Raw genomic sequence first — 27,833 nt, 5'->3', positions numbered from 1 at the left:
GTCGACTGTGATTGCTTTGACATCGTTAGTAGCTCATTAAAACTAAGCCATAATACCATGCAGTGTGCACAACTGTGATAGAGCACACACAGTGATGGGGGATGTTATGTAATTTACAATTATTTTGATATATTAGTATAATCCGATTACAGAAAGGTCCTGTTTAAAAGTGCTTACAATCTATGGTAGGTGGACAAGTATTTCGCTAGGTGTCCTGCCCAAGGATACTTACTAATAAGGTTGTCTGACCAGGATTAAAACATGAGTTTCCTAGTTCTAAGGCAGTGATGCTACCACTCTAACCAGCTGATACAGTTAATTAATAGAAACATAGAATGTGATGGCAGATAAGAACCATTCGGCCCATCTAGTCTGCCCAATTTTCTAAATACTTTCATTAGTCCCTGGCCTTATCTTATAGTTAGGATAGCCTTATGCCTATCCCACGCATGCTTAAACTCCTTTACTGTGTTAACCTCTACCACTTCAGCTGGAAGGCTATTCCATGCATCCACTACCCTCTCAGTAAAGTAATACTTCCTGATATTATTTTTAAACCTTTGTGCCTCTAATTTAAGACTATGTCCTCTTATTGTGGTAGTTTTTCTTCTTTTAAATATAGTCTCCTCCTTTACTGTGTTTATTCCATTTATGTATTTAAATGTTTCTATCATATCCAGCATATTCCACAGATCTGCACAATTGGAAACAAGACGAACATTGAATTTATACATGTACGACATACGGGAACAAAAGCCGAGAAGGACCTTGCCCAAACAAGCTCACAATCTAAATATATCTATAACAATCTACCACATAAATAATTAGAAAATTATGTTATTCATAAATTCACGGCAAGACACCAGACCACTCTCCAATAAATGTCTTTCTTTGGCTGCTGAAAGTTTTTTCGATGTGCTTGTTATGTAGAACTGCAAGCAACAGAAGTTATATTCTAAGACTTTTATAGACAGCCCAGATAATGATTAATATAGCTGTGCCCCATTTATTTACTCATGCAGAAAACATTGTATTGGCAGATTTTTTTTTTTACTGAAGGTGATAAAAAAGGAAAAAAAATATATCTGCCTTATCCAGAGTAATCAATATGGAGTTGGTACCACCTGCGGATGCTTAATCTTCCATTTCAGAGACAGATCAATTTTACTTGTGTTTGAATTATATATAGCAATATCAAATGGAAAATGTCATTATATGCATATTGTATCAGAATGTCTAGATATCTTTGGATTTTATAGAGAAGATCATCAAAAAGCCGAGATATTAAATTGAAATGACACATAATCACAGCATGTTGCCAAGGTGGTGGGATAATGCACTCCTACCCATTGTGGATTTCAGATCTGCAAAGATATTTTGTTTATGTGCATTATGTTCTCTGATTTGGAATAATACATTCTCATTGTTGTCTCTTCTCCTGTGTCAATAAACGTAATCATTTCTGTCACATAAACACAATCTGATATCATTGAGAGTTTGCACGTTTGAGGCCGTTGTTGTTTATTTTAACTTTATTAAAAGTGCAGAAAAGTTGGTACAGTCAATGTTCCGTAGTAAGACCCAAAGCATTCCATTTGTCCAAAAAATGATTAAATTTTAGCTTCATCCCTTCACTTCATCCATCACACTTTCCCTTTTAAGATCATGTAGTTCCAATAATATCCCACACTATATAGGTCTAGCTATTGCTATACTTAATATTAACTCCTTAACAACAGGACTAATTATAAGACATGTGCAAATGTCCGAAGTCCCGAATTTCGGAAGTGTCGAACCGAACCGAGTTGCCGAAGTCCCGAATTTTGGAAGTATTTTTACTCAATAATCATGGAGTATTGGCACCTTAAAATACAAAAGTTGACACTTAAAGGGACACTATAGCATTAGGAATACAAATGTGTATTTCTAATGCTAAGTTGCTCTAGTTATCATTAAGGTGACCTGGCCCCTGTTGCCAGGGTTAAAATGATGAGCTTTACCTATCTTTTCCTCCTCGCAGCGCTGGCCTCCGGCATTCCTCTCCGCATTATTGGCTGAGATCATTGATGGTCTCAGCCAATCCAATGATTTCCCATAGGAAAGCATTGGGATTTTAGTGCACATGTGGAGAAACGCTGTGCTGCGCCAATCAGAGGGTCTCGTTGAGACCATCAGACTGAAATAGTGAAGTTTTATCCCACCATTTCGGTGGAAGAAAAACAGCTACTATAGTCAGGTTAACCCTACATGAAAATATTGTCATTCAAGGAGAAAGGCAGTGTTTTCAGCTACAGGGTTACAATGGGGTAGGGGGGGACAGGACGTCCATATCACTTCAATAAGATTAAGTGGTCTGGGTGCTTTTAGTGTCCCTTTAATGTTTTGAATATGTTATTCACGAGTCTATGGACTTATCACTTGCCTGGCTCCTGTAACAATATTACATTTTTCTTGGAATCTGTATGCGCAATGTTTGAATAAGAAACGGTGCACATACATAAGTGCAGAAATTTGCTGCAGGAGGTATAACTCCACCTCTGGCAGCGTCATTACCAGTCAGTTCTATGAATAAAAGGTATTTGTCATCAAAATGCATAGCATGCTTCTGCTGGAGACGTTCGATCAGTGGTGGGACAGCCCCTCCTCCCTGTTGCCCAAGTCCTCCGTCGGTGCAACCTCCATCTGAGATGTTACTCCCTCTGTGGCAAAGGAGAGTGATGTCACCGGAGGAGGACCAGGCTGCACAGAGAACTTGGCCTCGGTGTTGGCATCTATTGAGTTTTGTCTTTTTTTCAGGGTGTTGGGTACCTTGTCAGCAGGATTACTATAAGAAAAGCAGCAATATATTAAAGCCGTGTATTTGGTTGGAGTAACCCTTTAAGACCTACATAATTTTTGTTTAATACCAAAATAATGCAAAAAATATAACAGGTAAAGTGTGTTGGACTAAACATAACAGAACAAACCAATGCTAAGATCCGTAAAAATGACAAGGTCAATTGACTGCATGTGTTTTGTTTTACACTTTAGCTCAATCGATATTTTCAATTTCCTCTAGTTACCATCTATTATTTTTTTTGCCTCTGGCAGTCAAGAGGTTAACACTTGTTCGAATCACAACTAATAACATCTAATGAATAGTTGAAACACAAGCCAGATTGCGCGGCAATGGATGTTAATCAAAATGTAAATGTATCTAAAAAACCCTGGGGTTAATAGTAAAAGCCACAGACAAATTGTAAGTACTGTGATGTCTTGCTTCAAAGATAAGCTGCACCTCTAGAAATCCTGCATCAACTGACAGAATGAAAATAATTGTTTTTTTTTCCTCATAAATTTACTTATGGGAGAGCTAAGGAAAACCAAAGCAGACCTCGCACGTACCCCATTAAACAGATTTGTGCACAAAAATTTTGAGGTGATTTGTCCGCTTAAAATTCTCGTTATTCAATACCAGAATGAATGAAACTCACTTGTAGATTCCATAGGCATTGATTCGTTTGACGATTACCAGAAATGTAATTTGGACAATACCATGTCTATTAAATACCGCTCTAATAATTAGCTAGGGTAACTTCTGTGCTACAGTAGAAAAATGTTGTAGAAAAAACAGTAAACAATTTGTGTAACAATACACACTGCAATGTGTACTGCTCATGTTTAATTACAAAAAGCCTCTGTCAAGAGAGCTCCCACATCATCTTCTTCCAAATTTCAAAGACCTAAAGGACTAATCCAGGGGCAAACAAGGCATTTGCCTTGCGCGGCATTTTCGAGGGGGCGGCAAAGAAAGCCGCCCCCAAATGCCCAAGGCAAATGTCTTGTTAGCCTTGCGGCTAACAGACATGCTGGGCGGCGCTGGTGGACGGCTGGCGAGGGAGCACTTCCTCTGAGCTGTCTGCTCAGCTCCCTCGCGCGCCGCACAGTGAGGCTGGGAGCCGGAATATGATGTCATATTCCAGCTCCACCTCCCAGCCTCACTGTGCGGCGCGCGAGGGAGCTGAGCAGACAGCTCAGAGGAAGTGCTCCCTCGCCAGCCGTCCACCAGCGCCGCCCGACCGCCCAGCAGCCACTGGACCACCAGGGAGAAAGATGACCCCCCCAGCATTCCCAAAGGTACGGAGGCTGGGGGGGGGGGTTAAAGTAAAAAAAAAGTGTTAATGTGAGTGAGTGTGAGTGTGTGTGTCTGTTAGTGAGTGTGAGTGTGTGTGTCTGTTAGTGAGTGTGTGTGTGCGCCTGATAGTGAGTGTGAGTGTGTGTGTCTGTTAGTGTGTGTGTGTGTGTGTGTCTGTTAGTGTGTTTCTGTGAGTGTGTGTGTCTGTGAGTGTGTGTGTCTGTTAGTGAGTGTGTGTGTGTGTCTGACTGTGTGTGTCTGTTAGTGTGTGTGTCTGACTGTGTGTGTCTGTTAGTGTGTGTGTTTGCCTGTGAGTGTGTGTGTATGTTAGTGAGTGTGTGTGTCTGCTAGTTTGTGTCTGCTAGTGAGTGAGTGTGTATCTGTTAGTGTGTGTCTGTTAGTGAGTGTGTTTGTCTGTTACTGAGTGTGAGTGTGTCTGTTAGTGTGTTTGTGTTTCTGTTAGCGAGTGTGTGTTTCTGTTAGCTAGTGTATGCGTATCTGTCAGTGAATGTGTGTGTGTGTATTTAGAATGCGGGGCGGAGTAAAGGTTGGGTGGGGGTGGCGCGCGGGGGGGAGGGGGGCGCCTGAGTTTTGTCCTGCCTAGGGCAGCACAAAACCAGGATACACCACTGGACTAATCTACTGTATTCCATTTTATATATGTGTAGCATTAGCCTGAAAAAAGACATTCATACGTACCCAGGGCCGGACTGGGGAAAAAATTCGGCCCGGGCATTTTTTATTCACAGCGGCCCACTGAAAAGGGGGCGGGGCCAGATAGGGTGTGTTTTGTCATCCCCAATGACAAGCACACCCCATCTCAAAGTGAGCATGTTGGTTCAATGCTCTTCCAGGGCATGAGAAAAGGGCCCTGTATTTGTTCTGCACAGTGCAAGCAAATGTAATAACATGCTTGCGTTGTGTTTGCTTTAAACTTGTCTCAGGGGTTTCCATAATTGGGATACTCACGGTATCCCATTTATGGAGACACTATGTGTTTGCTTAAATGGAATCTAGTGTGTGCATAGGGTATCCAGAGTGTGTATGTCAGAAATGTAGTGTGTGTGTAGGTGGTGCAGCGTCTGTGTGTAGGGGATCTAGTGTGTGTGAAGGAGTGCGTATAGGAGATCTAGTGAGTGTGTGTGTGAGTGGTGCAGTGTGTTTGGCGGCTGCTGTGTGTGTGAGGGGTGTAGTGTGCATTTGTGAGGAGTATAGTGTGTGTGGGAAGGTGCTGTGTGTGTGAGGGTGCAGTATGTGTGTGTGAGGGCGCTGTGTGTGTGGGCGCTGTGTGTGGGTGCTATGTGTTAGGGTGCTGTGCGAAGGTGATGTGTGTGTGTTAGGGTGCTGTGTGAGGGTTCTGTGTGTGTTAGGGTGCTATGTGAGTGAGGGTGCTGTGTGAGAGCTAGGGTGCTGTTTGTGCTAGGGTTCTGTTTGAGCTAGGGTGCTGGGTGAGTATGTTAGGGTGCTGGGTGAGTACGTTAGGGTGCTGGGTGAGTACGTTAGGGTGCTGGGTGAGTACGTTAGGGTGCTGGGTGAGTACGTTAGGGTGCTGGGTGAGTGTTAGGCTGCTGTGTGAGTGTTAGGGTGCTGTGTGAGTATGTTAGGGTGCTGGGTGAGTATGTTAGGGTGCTGTGTGAGTATGTTAGGGTGCTGTGTGAGTATGTTAGGGTGCTGGGTGAGTATGTTAGGGTGCTGGGTGAGTATGTTAGGGTGCTGGGTGAGTGATAGGGTGCTGTGTGAGTGTTAGGGTGCTGTGTGAGTATGTTAGGGTGCTGTGTGAGTGTTAGTCTGCTGGGTGAGTGTTAGTCTGCTGGGTGAGTGTTAGGGTGCTGTGTGAGTATGTTAGGGTGCTGTGTGAGTATGTTAGGGTGCTGGGTGAGTGTTAGGCTGCTGTGTGAGTGTTAGGGTGCTGTGTGAGTATGTTAGGGTGCTGTGTGAGTATGTTAGGGTGATGGGTGAATGTTAGGGTACTGTGTGAGTGTTAGGGTGCTGGGTGAGTGTGTTAGGGTGCTGGGTGAGTGATAGGGTGCTGTGTGAGCATGTTAGGGTGCTGTGTGAGTATGTTAGGGTGCTGTGTGAGTATGTTAGGGTGATGGGTGAATGTTAGGCTGCTGTGTGAGTGTTAGGGTGCTGTGTGAGTATGTTAGGGTGCTGTGTGAGTATGTTAGGGTGATGGGTGAATGTTAGGGTACTGTGTGAGTGTTAGGGTGCTGGGTGAGTGTGTTAGGGTGCTGGGTGAGTGATAGGGTGCTGTGTGAGCATGTTAGGGTGCTGTGTGAGTATGTTAGGGTGCTGTGTGAGTATGTTAGGGTGATGGGTGAATGTTAGGGTGCTGTGTGAGTGTTAGGGTGCTGTGTGAGTATGTTAGGGTGATGGGTGAATGTTAGGGTGCTGTGTGAGTGTTAGGGTGCTGGGTGAGTATGTTAGGGTGATGGGTGAATGTTAGGGTGCTGTGTGAGTGTTAGGGTGCTGTGTGAGTATGTTAGGGTGCTGTGTGAGTATGTTAGGGTGATGGGTGAATGTTAGGGTGCTGTGTGAGTGTTACGCCGGGTCCGCTTCACCAGGCTGGCTCCCTCCCTCTCTCTCCCAGCCGGCGGCCGCATTTAAGAGCATGTGGGCCGGTGAGGGAGATCTTCGATCTCCCCACCGGCCCTTCATGCAACACAGCGGGGCCGGCGCTCGGATAGCGCCGGCCCTGCATAGACCGGCTGGATCTCCCCGGCCTCGGCCCGTGGCCATCGCGGCCCACCGGGCATTTGCCCGGTTTGCCCGATGGCCAGTCCGGGCCTGTACGTACCACACATTGCTGTGAGTTGTATTTCTGTGGATCTCCTTGACACACTCATACACAGAATGTGTTACTGTGAGTTTTGTTCCTGAGGAATTCTTTGATACACTCTAAAACAACTTATTAATATTGAGGAGCTCTGTGATACTTTAAGGCTTACCGTACACATTTCTGTCCTTTTTTTTTAGTGCTGTGGATTCCTGAGATACACTTGTGCACACCATCTATCACCATTAGATATTAACGTGGACCTCTGTGATACACTCGTGCACACCATCTATTACCATGAGATGTTAACATGTAATTCTGTGATACACTCGTGCACACCATCTATAACCATGAGATGTTAATGTGGAATTCTGTGATACACTCGTGCACACCATCTATCACCATGAGATGTTAACGTGGAATTCTGTGACACACGTGCACACCATCTATCACCATGAGATGTTAACGTGGAATTCTGTGATACACTCGTGCACACCATCTATCACCATGAGATGTTAACGTGGAATTCTGTGATACACTCGTGCACACCATCTATCACCATGAGATGTTAACGTGGAATTCTGTGATACACTCGTGCACACCATCTATCACCATGAGATGTTAACGTGGAATTCTGTGATACACTCGGGCACACCATCTATCACCATAAGATATTAACGTGGACCTCTGTGATACACTCGTGCACACCATCTATTACCATGAGATGTTAACGTGGAATTCTGTGATACACGTGCACACCATCTATAACCACGAGATGTTAACGTGGAATTCTGTGATACACTCGTGCACACCATCTATACCCATGAGATGTTAACGTGGAATTCTGTGATACACTCGTGCACACCATCTATCACCATGAGAGGTTAACGTGGAATTCTGTGATACACTTGTGCGCACCATCTATCACCATGAGATGTTAACGTGGAATTCTGTGATACACACCTAGTTTGTTGCAAAATTGGAAGCGCTTCAGGCTGGGTTTGTTGCCTTCTTTTGGATCAACAGCAAAAACATATGTGAGGAAGTCTGAACTTGATGGACGCAAGTCTCTTTTCAACTATGTAGCTATGTAACTATGTAAGGTTCAGAGCAGGATTAACCATAAAATAACCTTAGGCCATCACCGAGGTCCTAGCAGTTAGAAAGGGGACCCAGAACTATGAATTTACTTGGCTCCACTCTCTTTTGAGTTAAATTATGACATAGATGATTTTAGTCCCATATTTCATGGATTTAGTGATGACGAAACAGACTGGAGCCTGGTATCACTAGATGTGTAGAGCGTAGCCAGTGCAACTCAGGATTCCATTAAGTGTTTGGCGCAAGACAATGACGCTGGTTGAAAATCATTCTGTTCCTGTTTTCCATGTTGTAAACTTACCAGTGGTTCCCATGTTCACTCAATTCCATCATAGCACAGCATTTACATTACTGCCATTTCATACTTTAGTAACTTCTCTAACTAAACACTGTATGACTCCCGGAAACACCGAGCCGCAGAGAGCTGAAAGTCAAATGAAAAAAATTGACGTTTAAGAGGCCACGCTATGCAGCATCTATGGTGGTGATGAAAAATATTTTGAGCTCAACACTTTTTGGCTTTTTTTTTCATGTTGTGCAATTCCTTACTGTACAAATTCATAATTTTTTAGATGCACATAATCAAAGTCATACTTCCTTTTTCAACAACAGCACCCCTCTGAAAATAAAACAACAAAAATATGAAAAAAAAAAAATCAACAACAAATGTTTGTCGTTTCCCTGAAGCTTTCTCTTAATCACTCGTCTCCACTGGTTACATTTTGTATGACATTATTTTTTATTGCCCAGCAGGGCCATTTCAACATTAGTGGTGGGGAGAGTTACCCCGCTGATTCCTCTCCCTTTCAGCTCTTTGCCATTTCATTACGCTGTGTGTGGCTCTGCATACGTTGTTCAAACAACAAGACCATAATAATAAAGGTATTATGCCAATTACATTTTGCTTGCTGCCTTTTTTACACGACTTAAATGTTGTAGGAAAGTGCTGTTTTGTTTTACATATTATGGTAGACTTCGGTTCGGTTGCCAATTTTTATTTATTTAACTGGTAAATAAACCCACAAAAAATCTCCATGAGCATTCGTATTTATTATTCGAAAGTTTTTTTTTGGTTATATTTAATTTAAATAATGTTTATATACAAAAGAAAGCAAATTCACCCAAGTTATGGAATCCCACCCTGCAGTGTAATTAAATTGTAATGGCAAATCTTTCTGTATTTCTATTCTTTAAGAATAAAGAGAAAGAAATTCATACTTCTATATGCGGATAAAAAAAAAAATAGCAAACACACAAAAAAAAAAATAACGATTATGTAGTAAGTATAGATAACATTGTATAACATCACAAAAAAAGATTTAAATCATACAAAAAGTGCAGGTATTGGAGGGTGGTACTTCCTTTATGCTCTTAGATGGGAACTTAGTTATAATTACTTTTGGTTCCAGTATAAATGATTGATTATAGCTTCTATTCACAATAAGAGTTCTTTTTTTTCTTAGGACATGTTTCCCTTGGGGAGATGGCTTCCTGTCAATCACTGAGTCGTACAGTATTTTTTTTAAATGTCTTTTTTAAAATTTTCTTTACTATGATTTCAACGGAACTCTCAGTTAAAAAATAATACAGGAATTCTGTATTATTGTTCTAGATAATGTTTTGATATCCAAATAACAGTGGCCCTTTATCTAATTCTGCATTTTTCCGTTCATTGAGAAGCAGTATTTTGAATCCATTGATTTATTTAATGAAATCTTATATTTTGCACACAATGTTGGGTTTGTTTGACAATACACATATATGCCAGGAGTAAGACTAAACACAAATCAATGTAGTATACAATGTTGTGAGTACGGAATTCCCTCATGGGTTTGGTTTAAAATAAATAAACCATCACTTTTTTTTCTTCTTTATTTTGAGTGTGCCATCAACAAGGCAGACATGCTTGACAAAGACATGTCCGCAATAATATTCAAAACCCAAAACAGTGAGAGGGATATGATACATGTCAAAAGGCCTAGCACTTGTTATTATTTTTAGTTGGATAACGCAGAACAGGCTGTATTGCTTCAGCATCATGTGTACTCCCAATTTATTTAATTTATTTATGCCTTACATGTTATGGGTTGGGATACAGGTGATGCTAAGGTAGGTAAGAGATGTAAGCTAGTGGTCTGCTGTAATACCCTCAGCTAAACGTGGGGTGAGTATGTTAGCTGTAATCTAGATGCCTCTCATACCTATCAAGGGGTACGTTAAGGGGGAATTACGCTGAGTATTACGTATATAGTGTCTGCTTGTGGGAAATAGATAAGTAGTATAACATGAAAAAAAAGCAAATCTAAAACTGTGAACCAAAGAAAAACAAGAAACATATATGCTGCAGGGCTGCGTTGGACAGAACACAACACTAGAGTCCTCCTTTAGGGGGTAAGTCCCTGGGACACGTTGCCATTGCTCTGGGCACAAATGGGGTTATTCGGGCTACAGACCACGACTGACTGGGCGCTGCTGGGAATGATCTGGCCGGTATACCAAGCTCCTGAAGTAGGGTGGGTGCTTCAGAGAGGTGTGCAAGGGAGCAGGTTCTGCTGTCTTTTTCTGCTATAAGCCGATTCGTGCCCCACCTGTATGGCACCTCATGGTCTCGTAGATGCTGGGTAAGATGTCGAAGGTTGCCTCCACAGGACAGTGCGTCTGGACAAATCCTGGTAGAGAGTTAGCGTATTACCCTCAAAAATTGTGGAAGGGGTATTCCTCGCTGCCCCCATGACCAGTCCTCTGTCAGAGTCCCGAACAAACTATATGAGGACATCCCGTGAAGTGTCTGGGGTGGGCCTTGGTGGGTTTAGGCAAGCGGAAGCAAAAATCCACCACTACTTGCTTAGCTTGTATCGGTGGAAGCAGGTCGTACAAAGTGAGTCAACTCAAGACCCCCCTGATTTGGAGATTCCTTGCCTTGGTTCTGTCTTCCAGGGCTGCCATGCGTCTCCTTACTCCAACATTATTTTTTTGCAGTGTGCCTATGGCGACATCAATGGCTGTTTATGCTACCCTTGCGGCTCCAACCTCTCCCCTTGTGGCACTGCAGTTGCCTTTGGAAATGTGGACAGCCTTTTCAAGCAGGCTTTCCTCATCCGAGGAAACTGAGGGTGTTGTTTCCGCTGGAGCCATTTTGCGCGGTACAGGCCTATCAGGCTGGTGCAGGAGGGTTCTGATATCTCGGGAACCGAGGCTCATTTCGGGCTGCAATTTTTTTTTCTCCTTCCCCATCTGCTCTGGGGTGGAAGCTCTGTTTTCGGGTTCCTGGGTGTGAGGGAAGGTTGCTGATTACCGCAGAGTTTATGGAAACCGAGCGTAGCTCCCACTGCATGCTTCCGACTAGGCGGGTTGCTGGCTCCATCCCCCCAAACCATCACTTTTATGTCTGAAGATGGTCTGGGTGTATTACGACAGTGTACGTTCTTTCAAAAAATGCTGAAAAGTAAAAATTAAATACTGAACAAAAGGGAAACAAGGGGCTTACACAGTAAATAAAATGAAAATCTCAGAGGACAAGCCTCTGATGTGCAATATATTAAAGTCCAGTGATTGTCAATGTCTCAAGAGTCCTAAGATGCTATTTTTTCCTCTAATACATGTTTCTGTGTAATGTATTTTTATATTAAATGTTTTTTGTGCTACGACTAGGGTATGGATTAGGGCTAATCTGCTGTCCTTAAAGCTTGCTGAAGTGCTTTATGTGTCTGGGGTTTCATTTTTTTGACAGTTTATAAAAATGCTGACTTAAATAGCAATATGTACTTTTAGAACATTTTACCAAAACGGTTCCCTAGTTGTCAATCAGACATCAGACCGACAGCCTTTGTCATATAGCCCCAAATAAAACATGCATACGTACATGTTTCCTTTGGCAGTACATTTTCTCAATAGGGAAAAATAAAATAAAAAACCGATTTCAGTTGAGTGTTCCTTTACTGGCATGTTGTGAGAGCAGTGGACGAGACAGAATCCCATAGTCTCTGTATCCTCAGACCCTTCCAGTTTCAACAGAGACTGAATTACCGGCTGCTGCAAATAGCTTCCAGGAAATAACTCCCACTAATCTCAGCCTGGTTTACAGGTCACGGTGATTGTATACACACAGTTTGCAGTGTTCTCCAAACTTTTCTACACGACGTGGCCACGAATACTGTCCTAAATTTGACAGTAACTTCTGACTTCGTAGTCTTTCTCTGGGTGGCAAACTTTTTAGGAGAGGAGGGAACTATACCTGTATATATTATAGCGTATTTTCAGTTTTAAAGGCACCGTTTGCATTGAGGAAAAGATATCTTGAAACATTTGCCTATTCTTTGTCCATTGTTAACCAGGGATCCATATTACCATTTGTCTTACACGTCATTTGGTCTGGATTTCTGTACTCCCAGTCAGGTTGACGCATGTATGCACTGGTGTGGCCCTGTTATCTGGTCTTTGGCTGGTGGTCCCTTGATACACTGCTAGCCAGAGGGGCCACAGCGACAGACAGGCAAAAAACAGGTAGAGAACTAGAATCTTGTGTAAATCAAGATAGCTTCAACTTAATTGTTTAAAACAAGGCATCTTTTATACATTCCAAGACAATCAAATATGGCAAGAATTCTAACCGTTACTTGACACTCTAATAGTCAGTATCTTTATCCATTGGGTCCAGAGACTGGCATAGGAAAAGTAATAGTCCCTTCTTCCTAGTCGTTAAAGGATATTTTATCTGTTAATGAACTTAATTTCTCATTTAATCCATCATGTTGTGTTTTAACTTAGTTCTAACTGCGTATGTTGAAACACATCAAATAGATACTTAAAGGAACACAAATGTATAAACCCTATACTGACCCACCCTATCCTGTTAAAAACACTATTCAGAGTCTCCCCCCCCCTTGCCCCTCTTAAATTTAGCAAAAACTCAGCTTTATTTCAGCAGCACGCAGACCCGCCAGCACTGGTACTGCACCTGATCCGCCCCCTTGGTGGACATCAACATTCCTGTTGTTAAGCATTAAATTGGTTGGTATTGTCAATTCTGATGATCTCAGCCAAGGAGGCGGGTCGGGGGGTGGAGCCGAACACTGCCCTGGCTTAATCAGCATCTCTTCATAGAGATGCATTGTATCAATGCATCTCTATGAGGAAAGTCCAGTGTCTCCATGCAGAGCGTGGAGACACTGAATGCCAGTGCTGCACATTGTGCAGCACTGAGTCAGGAAGCACCTCTAGTTGCCATCTAAGTGACTGCTACTGGAGGTGTGCCTAGGCAGCAATGTAAACACTGCATTTTCTCTGAAAACCAAACTCACAACACATTTATATCTAAAATATATTGATTTCTTAATATCACTGCAAACATACATATAGTTTAGCAATTTTTTAGCTTGCACTGCTAGGGGAAATATATATTTTTTGATCGATGGATGCTGAGCAGTAAAACATCAGATCTCAGATTAAAACTTGGTTGTGGCCCTGTGTGACTCCTGTTAGTTGCCCGATTGTGGCAGCCATCATAGGACAATAGTAACTGGCAATTTCTTCTAAATAAACATCTAGTAATTTTCCACTGTGCAAAAAAAAATGGTTGTGTTTAAAATGGATGCCAATTCTAAAATGGAGGCTTAGTAGCCTATTTAATATACTCTTTGGTTTTTAAAGCACATGTGGATGTCACCTACCATGCAACGCAATATAAAAATAATCGGCAGATCATATACGGTACATATATTTTAATAAGGACATATTAAGTAAACATTCCCATAATTAGTAAAGTCTACATAATTCATATCTGTGTGCAACCATAAAACCTATTTAATTCTCGAGGATTAGCTGTAACTATAAATCTGTGGAATAAAAGAAATGAAAACACATTTAGTTCTGAGATAATCTGCTACATGAATTTCCATCAGAATTATTTCTTTATCGTAAAATTTCCTGTCTAGTTACTCGAATTAGCCTAATCCTAATGTTTGCCTAATTTATTTAGGATCACACTGCAAGAACTCTGGGGTCATTTATTCTGAATATAATGGATTTTAATATTTATGCTGAATACATTTAACAAAGCGCAAAGCAAATCCCAAAGTTAACAATTTGTTTAAATAATTCGCTATATACTCTATGGATTAGTTACATTTTCATTTCCTTCTCAATGTTTTCTCCTCCGTATAAAAATTAAAATGTTCGATTGTTATTTTACGGTTTCTAAATGTATGAAATGCACATATTTAAGGTTTTTGTTACGCTCACTACTAAATTGCTATTTCATACTAAAACGGATATATTTAATATATTTTACAATCTGAGCAATTAGCCACTAGAACCAGCGATTCAATGTGCACGTACGGCAAATGAATAAAGACATATAAAGAATTTTACTTAGTCCGTAAACTTACAGATGGCCGATTAATAGTACAAATATAGTGACACTTTTCAAAAGATTTTCATTTATAAAATCATGCATCATTTTCAACCAAGCTTCTTACAATCTGCTTTCTATTGTAACAGCTGTGAGTTTGCATTTACAAAACGCCATATATTAAAGTATCGTGTTTCGTCTTTTAGCGCAAGTTTGGTAAACTCCATCAGGGCAGTTCATTCGACGTTAAGTTCAAATTAATAAAAATGCGTCACTCGCTAGGAATGTTAAGGTATTGCTAAGTGTGTTTCAAAGTGCTCTTTTCTCTAAAATTGTAATTTCTCATTAAACAATATTTATTTCTTTAAAAAAACTGAAGCAAAAGTATTTCCTCACTTGAGCCATTACAAAGAGAACCAATACCTTATTCGACTGATCATGTCCATAAGGGCAGTCCAGAACCGAAATGCCGGCAAGTCTCCCCCCTGCACAAGAGATACTGTAACCCCAGATGATCGTATCAACCTTATTTGTGCCTCGTCCGTGAGTTGTAGCTGATAACCCTATAGGCACGGTGAGCCCACAAATGTAAAAAGTTTTGCTCACTTGTGCCATTAAAGAAAGAGCCTGTATCTTTTGCATATGAGGCTGCTGCTGCCCTTAAGACAAGTTCCCTCTGCATGAGAGATACATCAACCTTGGACTGACTGTATTATTCATTGTATTCTTAAACAAGGCTTAACGTTCTTCTTTAAATCTAGGGTTTTGCCGTAATTACATATCACACTGAGAGGACGTGATGTATTTCTCTGCCTTTATTGATGTACATTAATTATATCACCAGTGTCTTCCAGCTATAATTTAATGAAGTGGAAGGTATCACATAGTAGTGTGTTCACCCATGTCTTTGAGGTTCATTTGCTAAAGAATATAACTCAACAGACAAAATGAAGCACTGAACACAGAATTTAATGCAATTTAACGTCAAAAAAACAGTAACTTGTGGTTAAAATACCCATTGTCTATAAAATGTTTTCCTATAGAATATTAGGGGAAAATAATCCAATTTAATGACTTTTATAATCCCTAGAATGTGACAAAAACTTTATATATATAAAAAAATAAGAACATCAGATCACTTTGAGTTAAATTGAGTAAAAGAGCCCAATAGAGAGTTTTATTCTAGGTTAGAACACCGGTCTGATGTCCTTACCTAGAATCAGCCATGAATTAAATGCAGTAGTACCCCTAATACCTTAGATGACAGCTGCGATGCCCAATCAATAGAAGGGGTCAGTAATTCCCCTCACAAAAAAAAATCGATATATTGGAGTCTAAAAAAACCTACATTTGCTGAAAGGGGATCAGTGAACAGATCTTCTTGTACTCCTCTGCATGTTAAAAGGAGGGGGTGATCAGTTACCTGGGATGAGCTGTGAAGAGGTAGAGATGAACAAATTATATGGTGGGCTACAATTTTCTGTGCCCCCTAACCTGAAACAAAAGGAGCAAAGGATGCAGTTATTCATAATATTTTGCATGTGGAAATAGGCATCAAATAACCCTTAATCCATGATACAACATTTAAAGGAACACCCTAGACCAGGGGTAGGCAACCTTTGGCACTCCAGATGTTGTGGACTACATCCCCCATAATGCACTTACACCCATAATGCTGGCAAAGCATCATTGGAGGTGTAGTCCAAAACATCTGCAGTGCCAAAGGTTGCCTATGCCTGCCCTAGACAAAGTAACCACTAGAGCTCAAACTCTTGAATAACTGATATCAACCAGGACTCTTCTTGGGGCTGAGACACCTCCCTCAGTTCAGCAGCATTGATAGTATGGAGTTAACACTCTCATAGTATCAGGCTACATTTTTTCACATCTGAACAACATTGATTGTCTGAAAGCACTGGGTTTAGCATTGCCCAATAGTCTCAGCCAAGTTGGAGCATTGCTATGCCAGTTGCCAGTTAGGGAAGCTCTTCATGTTCTCTAAATCCAGCCATTTACATTGTATCACAGAGCAGGTACTGCTAATGATGCCAAAGTGATATCTGACATTAAACCCACTCCAATGTCCCTAATAAGACGTCCCCATTAGTCCTCACAGTATTCACTAAGGAGATCTGTGGACTCTAGTTGGGCAAACTTTGGATCTCTGTGAGACTTTAGAGTTTTACAAACAACAACTATGGCCGTATTCTGCATTCTGCGAGATATATGGGATAAAGCCTAGTAATTAGTGATGTCGCGAACATAAAATTCTCCGTTCGCGAACGGCGAAGGCGAACTTCCGCAAATGTCGGGGCGAACCCGGCGAACCGCCATAGACTTCAATAGGCAGGCGAATTTTAAAACCCGCAGGGACTCTTTCTGGCCACAATAGTGATGGAAAAGTTGTTTCAAGGGGACTAACACCTGGACTGTGGCATGCCGGAGGGGGATCCATGGCAAAACTCCCATGGAAAATTACATAGTTGATGCAGAGTCTGGTTTTAATCCATAAAGGGCATAAATCACCTAACATTTCTAAATTGTTTGGAATAACGTGCTTTAAAACATCAGGTATGATGTTGTATCAATCAGGTAGTTTAAGGGTTACGCCCGCTTCACTGTGACAGACCAAACTCCCCGTTTAACGCACCGCAAACAGTCCATTTGCACAACCGCAAACTCCCCATTTGCACAAGGTTGGATACCAAGCTAGCCATGTCCCGTTCCTTGTCCTCACTGATGTCATTGAAGGTCTCTTCCTCCACCCAGCCATGTACAACACCAAGGGTCCCCGAAAGGTGACAACAAGCCCCATTTTTTTTTAAATGTACACTACTGTTACACCATATATGAGTTGCACTGGTGTGACACTGTGCCCTGGCAGGCCCTGAAACGCACACGTGTGAAGGAAACTGACTGCTATTATTTCACAGTCAAATTTCTATTTTTTTTTAATGTACACTACTGTTACACCAGATATGAGTTGCACTGGTGTGACACTGTGCCCTGGCAGGCCCTGAAACGCACACGTGTGAAGGAAACTGACTGCTATTATATTACAGTCAAAAAAGTTTTTTTTTTAAATGCAAGCTATTGTGACACCAGATATGAGTGGTGGCACTGGGACCACCTTAAAAATATTGGATATCGCTAAAAATCATGATCACTATATACTTTCTCTACAAACCTCTAAAACGAACCAAACTACTCATCCATCCGCTATACCACTTTATCCCACCTAGAACTAGTGACCAGTTAAAATACTTGACTCTTACTTACCCATACTCAGTCATGACACACGCATTTCACCACTACTCTCACTGAATCCCTCTGACTACGGCTAAATTCATCTTCTACACCAGAACACTACTCCTAAGATTGGGTTGTATCCATGTCTCGGGTCTTTCATTTAGAATAGGGGCAGCTTCGGTCTCCTTAACCACTGACACTCCAGTGCATATTATTAAAAGATTGGGCAGATGGAAATCCTCAGTCTACAACCGATATATTCCTCCTCCCGAGAAAGAAATGAGGAAAGCTTTTAAAAGTTTGGCTTTGTAAATTTGATGCAATAAGTGTGTTTTTTTAATACCTTTTCACCCTCTTTTCATGAACCCGATTTACATATATTACTAATATGTTTCTGAACATATATATTATATTTATTCACTCAGGTCCAATGATAAATGACTATGGGGGATAATGTATAATAAACACAGGTTACTGGCTATGGGGGGATAATGTATAACAAACACAGGTTACTGGCTATGGGGGGATAATGTATAATAAACACAGGTTACTGGCTATGGAGGGATAATGTATAATAAACACAGGTTACTGGCTATGGGAGGATAATGTATAATAAACACAGGTTACTGGCTATGGGGGGATAATGTATAATAAACACAGGTTACTGGCTATGGGGAGGATAATGTATAATAAACACAGGTTACTGGCTATGGGGGGGATAATGTATAATAAACACAGGTTACTGGTTGTGGGGGGATAATGTATAATAAACACAGGTTACTGGTTGTGGGGGATAATGTATAATAAACACAGGTTACTGCTTGTGGGAGGATAATGTATAATAAACACAGGTTACTGGCTATGGGGGAGATAATGTATAATAAGCACAGGTTACTGGCTATGGGTGGGATAATGTATAATAAACACAGGTTACTGGCTATGGGAGGATAATGTAAAATAAACACAGGTTATTGGCTATGGGGGATAATGTATAATAAACAAAAGTTACTGGCTATGGGGGATAATGTATAATAAACACAGGTTACTGGCTATGGGGGATAATGTATAATAAACACAGGTTACTGGCTATGGAGGATAATGTATAATAAACACAAACATAAAAAAAAAAAAATAAAAAAAAAAAATGAATGCAGCTTCAGAATTAATCTAAATTGTATGCTGTCTAGGAGGTGGGAGGGTCTGGGAGGCTGGAATGTGTCTGCTGACTGTGAGGTACAGGGTCAAAGTTTACTCAATGAGGACGAATAGGGGCGGACTGAACATCGCATATGTTCGCCATCCGTGGCGAACGCGAACACGGTATGTTCGCCAGGAACTATTCGCCAGCGAACCGTTCGGGACATCACTACTAGTAATACGATGCAATAGGAATTAATTGTTCAACCCTGCAGCTCATATATATTTTTAAGGAGCAACATTCACTAAATCCTACATTCACTTTCAAATTCCAATAATATTCAGCCTGCTGATCCAGAAACCAGGGGCACTTTCTCTGGAGTCATTAAGCTGACACAGAAGAATTGTCATGTCAGCTAATGGTGCTATGGAACCGAGCATAAATCTTCAATGTAGATAATGAACAACAATGTTAGAATAGTAAATCCTCCAGATAAAGGCTATTCTGCCGCTATATGCTGCTATCGAGGACTATGTTAGTCACTGCAATGATCCAGAATGGATTAGATGAACAGCTTGCACTATTAGAGGCCCGATAAGAATTCCAAATTAACTGTGAAAAATGAGACCAAGTCATTTGTATGCCGGTGATTCTGATAATGGTTGGAGTTCGTCTGATGTCTATACGTGTCTATACGTGTGAGCAAATTTTACTCAATAAAACAACTCGTCATCCAGTTATAATCTGGTTGTGTAGTTTAGATCCAGTGAACATTCTATTGAGAACATTGTGTTTTTTTTTATGATAAATGTATATGGAGTAAGATATGGAAATGGACATGACAGCTGGCTGTCAGCGAGAGAGCTAGCTAACAGAGAGCAGTAGGAAAAGGGAGGAAGGTAGGATACTTCTCATTGATTGGAAAGGAAGAAGGAACGATCAGTATCGTAGGGGGTCTTGGGGTTTATTTTTGGGCAGGTGCACATGTTAGGCCTACAAGATCCTCAATGCTAAATACATCACAGATGCCTGGTGTGTTCTAATTTGAAATAGACCTTAGTTTTGTACTTTCAGCCTGCAGTACCTGATTTGACCACTGGTGTGACTTTCTGTCACTAATCGTCAGAAGTCTCTACAAAACCAAACCCAGAACTGCACTCATCTAAATAGGAAATAAATAATGGAATAAAATGGAAATTTATTTCACAAAGTTTTTAATTAGATTTGGCAGGGCAAATTGAGAAGAAATTATGTAAAAATAACTACTGAACATATACTTAACGCTATTAACTGAAGAAGTTTATTTTTTAATCCCCCATTATTTATCCTGGAGTTTAGCCGAAAGTAGGCTCTATAGACGTTTATGACTATATTTAATTTTCGGGTTTCTTTCTGGATTATTGTATATTGGAAGGGGGACACTATATATATATATATATATATATATATATATATATATATATATATATATATATATATATATATATATATATATATATATATATATATATATATATATATATATATATATATAAGCTAAAACCAGCTTGAGAACTGAGCGGGGACCCACTGAATTGAGCTGCTGTCCATTCTCAGCACTTTCTTGCTCTCTTGCAACTTGTTTTTTGCTCTATATTTATATATTTATTAATTTGGACAATATATTCATTACAAAATATAAACACTTCATAGAGTTTTTTACTCATCAGTTTGTTCGTGGCCGTTATTTTTTTGAGAATGGATGTGTATTCCTTTTTTTTAGCTTGACTGTCCACACAGATCACTCAATGAGTGCAACTAATTATATATAAATACACCACACTCTCTCCACTGATTAAAAACAGCAGGAAAACCAATTAAAATGGTATCTTACTTATCTTCACTGAGGCTTCTCTTAATACGACGACTAAAGCTTCCTCAATTTATATATACGTAATATGGAATGGAAAATTACCAACGTGATGAATTTAAACAAGATCTTTTTAAAATAACATCTTTGTTTCAAAAGTAACAGTAGGGTTTCGTAATATTTCGAGATCCGTTGTACCTACCCATTAAAGAGTATCTAATGGCATTGCTGACACGTGCGTTTATATTTCTCGAATTTTGTTCAGTTTCAGCTATTCGGAATAAGCCATAGGTTTGTTACCTCGATACATTAAAATGTTTAATAACGCAGGCACTTCACTGCATATTATCTTATTTAGCCATTTATCTGGAAAATGTAGTAAACAAAAGTTAAAGCACTAACATTAAAGCTTGCATTTTATTTAATTAATATATTTATTTTTCCTTTTCCTTCCTTCCTTCCTACCTTTTCTTTCTTTCCTTCCTTTCCTTTTCTTCCTCTGTTCCGTTCTTCCTTTCCTTTCCTCTCATTTCCTTTCTCCGTTCTTTCCTTCCTTTCTTTTCCCTTCATTCGTTCCTTCCTTCCTTTCCTACCTTTTCTTTCTTTCCTTTCTTCCTTTCTTTTCTCCGTTCTGTCCTCCCTCCCTTCCTTCTTTTCCTTTCCTTTCCTTTCCTTTCCTGTCCTTTCCTTCCTCCGTTCTGTCCTTCCTTACTTCCTCCCTTCCTTCTTTTCCTTTCCTTTCCTTCCTCCGTTCTGTCCTTCCTTACTTCCTCTCTTTCTTCTTTTCTTTTCCTTTCCTTTCCTTCCTCCGTTCTGTCCTTCCTTATTTCCTTCCTCCCTTCCTTCTTTTCCCTTCCATTCCCTTTCCTTCCTCCGTTCTGGCATTCCTTCCTTTCCTTCTTACTTGCTATATGCTGCTATGTTTTTTAAAAACAAAGTTACAGAGAATCCATTGCTCACTCTGTAATTGCAATTACTGGTTAAACCTACAGCAGATACAACTTCAAATAAGCATTGACACGCACAAAACAGTTTGTACCCTGATAACCAATTTCACAACTTTGGGTATAAATCAAAATTCTGTAAAATAAATTACAGTGAAAATCAAATTACAGGCCTATCTTGGGATTGACATTATCAGATATATTTCGTGACTCTGGGAATTGAAGTTTTGCCAATACAGGATTAGAGTTGTAAATTGTCACATTAGCTGCTTTCTGTCGCTAGCAGTTTCCAACATGTGCATTTTGTTCACTTATTACAAAAAAGAACATTTCTTCATAATTACGCAAATATGACAGCCTTCCTAATTCTGCAGCGCGTATGTGAAAACAAATTATAGAACATTCCTAACTGCTCCGCCATTATTTTGATATGTTTAACTCTAAAACTGGCCTTATTTTCAGACATGTATCATTTTAATATGTCTTTGCCGTTTTTTCTGGCAATCCTGTGCCTCTTATTGCCCCCCTCCCCCCCCAATTTTTTTTTTGAATATTTTCAAGAAACCAGCATATCCAACGGTTATGGTCGCCGAATGGTTCACGGAATATCGTCGTTCTTGTGGCGAAATTGGTCCCATAGAAATGAATGGCAAAATGTTCAAAACTAGAGTGGGAGCTGGCAAAAGCTGAAAAATCAGGATATGATTTCTAAACTGCCACCACTCCCTCATTTTCAGGCCCACCTACACAAATCTTATATCAAAACATTCAGCTATCCCTGCTGCCACTACACATGTCCACGGCTAAGCCATAGTCCTGATAGTTTTCACAATATGACCATTTGTTTGCAACTCAAGTCGTCCTTTGACATTCATTGAAACTCCACTCTAGCCATCTCAAACTTGAAGGGCAATTTCTAAACTGCGACTGTGCCTTCATTGTTAATTCTTCAGAGACATAATATGTATCAAAATGTAGGTCTGGGTCTTGTGATTCTCACAATATAAAGCTCTTCGCTGTAGGATGTATAGTTACCATTTGAAAATGGCAACCGCCAAAATATTCTGACCTGTGCCAGGCTGGAGCAGCAAGTGATGTCATAGACAGGGCCTTTTGTACACCTGCTAATGTTTTTATAAATGTATGTTTTAATGTAACTGTGAAGCACTTTGGGCAACAACATTGCAATTAAATGTGCTATATAAATAAATAAATAATAACAGTTACTCCACCCACTCCAGTTGTAGACTACTGGTGGAGGCAAGAACACTTCACACAATTTCCCCAGAAATTGTAGCTTTCTAGTTTATTTATAAAATATTTTACCAGGAAAGATACATTGAGATTTATCTTGTTTTCAAGTATGTCCTGGGTCCACAAAACATTGCCTTGATACATTAGGGTACAATAAAATACAAAATAAATATTAATACACAGTATATACAAAATATAACATAGAACAGGTAGGAAATATATAATCAACCATGACACATGCATTCTGTTTTGAGGTACGTAGAGAGGGATCTCTTAAAGGACTTTAGGCTTAGGGAAGATTTTAAAGTGTGCGCAGGGCCGGCCTTAGGGGTGTGCGAGCTGTGCGGCCATGGTGCAGGGGGCGCCCTGCGGCCGCATAGCTCACACGGCATGTCTGTTAGCCGCAATGCTAACAAGACATTTGCCTTGGGCGGCATTTTCCAGGGGGCGGCAAAAAAAGCCGCCCCCAAATGCCCAAGGCAAATGTCTTGTTAGCCTTGCGGCTAACAGACATGCCTGGCTGCTGGGCGGTCGGGCGGCGCTGGCGGGCGGCTGGCGAGGGAGCACTTCCTCTGAGCTGTATGCTCAGCTCCCTTGCGCGCCGCAGAGTGAGGCTGGGAGCCGGAATATGACGTCATAATTAATGTGGGTGAGTGTGTTAATGACGTTAATGTGGGTGAGTGTGTGTGTCTGTTAGTGTGTGTGTCTGTTAGTGTGTGTGTCTGTTAGTGTGTGTGTCTGTTAGTGTGTGTGTGTGTGTATGTTAATGTGTGTCTGTGTCTGTTAGTGTGTATGTTAGTGTGTGTCTGTGTCTGTTAGTGTGTGTCTGTGTCTGTTAGTGTGTGTGTGTCTGTTAGTGTGTGTGTGTATGTTAGTGTGTGTCTGTGTCTGTTAGTGTGTGTCTGTGTGTGTGTGTGTGTGTGTGTGTTAGTGTGTGTCTGTGTATGTTAGTGTGTGTCTGTGTATGTTAATGTGTGTCTGTGTCTGTTAGTGTGTGTCTGTGTCTGTTAGTGTGTGTCTGTGAGTGTGTTTGTCTGTTAGTGAGTGTGTGTGTGGCTGTCTGCCTGTGTGTGTCTGTTTGCCTGTGTGTGTGTGTGTGTGAGACTGTCTGCGCGTTTGTGTGTGTGACTGTCTGCGCGCGTGTGTGTGACTGTCTGCGCGTGTGTGTGACTGTCTGCGCGTGTGTGTGTGTGTGTGACTGTCTGCGTGTGTGTGTGACAGGGTGTGTGGGAAGGGGTAAGGAGTGGGGGAGGGGGGACGGGAAGGGGGGGCGCTGTGAAGATTTTTTGCACAGGGCGCCCAAATGCCTAAGGCTGGCCCTGAGTGTGCGGGAGGTCGTTCCACAATTGCGGTGCTCTGTAGGAGAAGGAGGATCGGGCTGCTTTCCTTTTGTATTGAGGTAGACTATATAAAGTGCTGGTACTGGATCGGAGGTTATGGGAGGTGGGAACATACCTCAAGCACACAACACTCTGGTCAGTCGATAAACTGAAAATTGTCAGGAATTCTGCTTTTAGGCAAAAATGGTTTGGTGTTAAAATATAGCTCCCAGAAAGCCATCAGATGAAAGGTCCACCAGGTGAGAAAGTTAAGACAGCGCTAACCTCATTAATATCAAAACGATAAAAGACCTGTTAACATTTATCTGTGGGCAGATTAGCACATGTTGTATCAGGTACAGAAGGTGTAAATCATTAGTCCAGATTTCATTTCTTTTCAGAGCCTAGTAAAAGTTTCAACTGACCTTTTGCCAAAATATTTTATTGCAGATTTAGACAGAGGTGCTAAGCCCTCACATGCATTCTCATGAGCTGAATGTAACAAACGTTGTGACCCAGCAACACTTCAGAATGAGTTAATATCTCTATCTTGGCAGTAGATTAGGTGCTAATCCCATGTGACAGATGCAGAAAACAGGCTTTTGAACCTATAGGTTGTCAGAACGGCAGAAAAATAGTCAACATAAGGCCCATTCTTTGGGTTGGGTGGGGTGAGAGGGGCACTTGCTTTGGTGCAGGTGTTAGTAACTTCAGTTAGCAACTGTCACTGCAAGATCTCTGGACAACTTTAACTATTGGCCTCACAGCACCCAGAGTCAGCAATTCATGCTTTGAGGCACCTCAAATGCCAATAACTCCATTTACCCCTCTATGAACACTGGCAGTGGTTGCGTGGCTGTGATATCATGTCCCGACACCCACTGATTGTTAAATGTAATGTGACGTGGGATGGATGATCACTGGACAGAGGGTTATGATTCTCAGAGTATAGTTCTCCAATCATGGCTCTAACTTGAGAAAACAGGGCCTTGAAAACATTACTATTATTATTATTGCTGTAAAGTTATAAGGTGTGTAAGTAAGTGTGTGTGTGTGTGTGTACCCGTTAATGTTTGTTAGTGTGTGTCAGTGTCTGTATCTGTCTATCCATATTGGCTACTTTGTGTACCGGTACATATAATAGTGCTTCTGCGTGATAGTTTGTGTCTATGTATGTCTGCTAGTGTGTCTACGTATGTGTGTTGCCAATTAGGTTGGTTTGTGTGTCGCAAGTTATGTGTGAATGACTAATAAGATGTTTGTAAATTAATGCTTTTTTATGTGTGTGGCTGATTACATGTTTGTAAATGGTTATTTCTGTATGTATGGACAGGTGTGTGTGTGTGTGTGTGTATCCGTGCACGCGTGTGTGTGTGTTAGGTGCAAAGGTGTCTTGTCTAGAGCTCCACATATGGAAACGTTGGCTATGATCACTACATCATTTTGTTTATGACAAAGCCTGAAGTCTGTTGGTGGGTATTCACAAACACAAGATTTGTGATTGATCCACAAGGGATCTGCAACTTCTAGGCAAAGTAACCGGGCTGCCAAAACAGCAAAATTACAGAATTTAAATATTTTCGCAATCCCTTGTCAATTTGCCAAAACTTATTTTAGTGATAAATGTTTACTATATTCTTTCTGAATTAGTATTGACATTTCTTAACACTTACTGTTATTGCCAAAAGAGAATAATACAGTATCTCTTCTAAACATATGTAGATACAGTCTTAAAGGTATACTATAGTGCTAGAAATAAAAAGTTGTATTCCTAGCACTATAATTCCCTCTGCACCCCCCCACCCCCCCTTCCTTGCACTCTCTGCCCCCTTTGCTAGGGTTACCAAACTATTTAATGACTCACCCTATTCCAGCACCGATGTTCCTTTGTGTCGGTGCTCTTCCTCCTCCAACACCATCTGACGGGAGCTACAATCGCGTTAGCCCCTCCTCGTAGGAAGCATTGCCCAATAGTGCTTATAGTGTCCCTTTATTACAGAGGGCAGAGCTTCTATCATATTGCAAAAAGTAATTCATTTAATATTACATGTTCCAAATTAAGATCAGACAATGAGTTGCTTTTATTCATGAAAAACATGAGTGATGCTACCTGCCAAGTTAATAAATGAAAGAAATAATAATTGTAATAATATTAATGTTTTGTTATCAGGGGTACTATTGCTCTGTTCTCCCATGTTAGAGCGTGATTGAAGAACTATATTCTGAGAAACACAGCCCTCTCTCCTGTCCCCCCTCGTCACATTACATATTAACAAGCAGTGAATGCTGGGACATGATATCACAGCCGCGCAGTAGCAACACATGCTGCAAAGCATGAATTGCAGACTCTGGGTGCCGTAATGCCAACAGTTAAAGTTGCCCAGAGATCTCGCTATGAGAGCCGCTAACTTAAGTTACTAACACCTGCAGAGCCTCCAATGTAAGTGCCCCTCTCACCCCACCGAAAGAATGGGCCTGATGCTGACTAGTTTTTTTTATATTATTATTATTTATGTTTATGTTGTTATATTCCTTTTTTTTCTATTATTGTTGAAAAAATGAAAAATGATTCATTAAAAAACATTTGACAAAAAAAAAATACAAGAAAAAAAATGGGAGTGAGGTGAGCACCTATTAATATGCTAAAGCAGTTTAACTTTTTTATGAATTAAACTACTTGGGTCTGCTTTCTGCTGTTTTAGTAGAACGCTGGTAGGTGAATTACATATTTACATTTTATTGAAAACAATGAGTGGAGCTTTTATTGAAAAGTTAGAGGAGATTCTGAGGATTTCTCCAAACAGAACAACTCAGGGATATCAATATTAATATTTTACTTTAAAGTAGTTTATTATGTGCTTTGGCATTTTAATCAGTTATCTCCATCATGCTTTTAAGAAGAAGTGGGCTACTTCTTGGCCGCTACGTACTTTTACCATTTTAGACTACTCGAGGTGTCTTTTCACTGGTTCTTAAAGGGACACTCCACACACCTATAACTCTTTAGTTTATAGCAGTGCTTTATGAGTGAAAAGTGTGTCTTCCTTTTTAATTTTACAAAAAGAGTAGACTTCAATAGAAATTAGCACATTATTAAATTGACCTGGTTACCTCCCCTGGCTGTCAGTTAGACAGCTGGTCCTGATACTTCCTGGTTGTTTAGCTCAGTGGAGCAAAACTCAAGAGGCAGCAATGGCTCACAGCACATGCCTTGCAAAGACTTCTCATTGAGCTGCATTTGGGAGTTTGCGATTGGACAGACACAGAAAGTCTGGGCGGGGTTAGAAGAGGAAGGATTGCAAAGGCTTCAGATAAGAGATCCGCAGCTTTTGCCAACTGTTTTAAATATACCCCCAATTAAAAAATATATCTACTAAATTGTTAAAAACAATAAAATATATATATTTTTTTAATTGGAGTGTTTTTTTTTTAACTGAGAAATTGAATGTCCTCTTAGCTGCAATTTTGCCGACTTGTCCCTTAGCAAAAGTATCTCTTTTGGTTGACATAAGGCTGTGCAACTAACTGGTTTGCACTGAATGTGTTAAATACACAAAGCTGATTTATCTAATTTGCTACTTTCATTAGGCTATATCAGCTGTTCTTGTATAAGATTGAGAACTGACACATTCCCTGTTTGTAATATGGATTTAGCACATCATCGAAAATCCATATTATGTCTCGGGACAATCAGATTCATTATTATTATTGAAAATACCATTATACTAGGTATTCTCCGT

This window comes from Pelobates fuscus, chromosome 4 (genome assembly GCF_036172605.1).
Source record: "Pelobates fuscus isolate aPelFus1 chromosome 4, aPelFus1.pri, whole genome shotgun sequence".
NCBI classification, from domain to species: domain Eukaryota; kingdom Metazoa; phylum Chordata; class Amphibia; order Anura; family Pelobatidae; genus Pelobates; species Pelobates fuscus.
Note: the sequence above shows the minus strand (reverse complement) of the source record.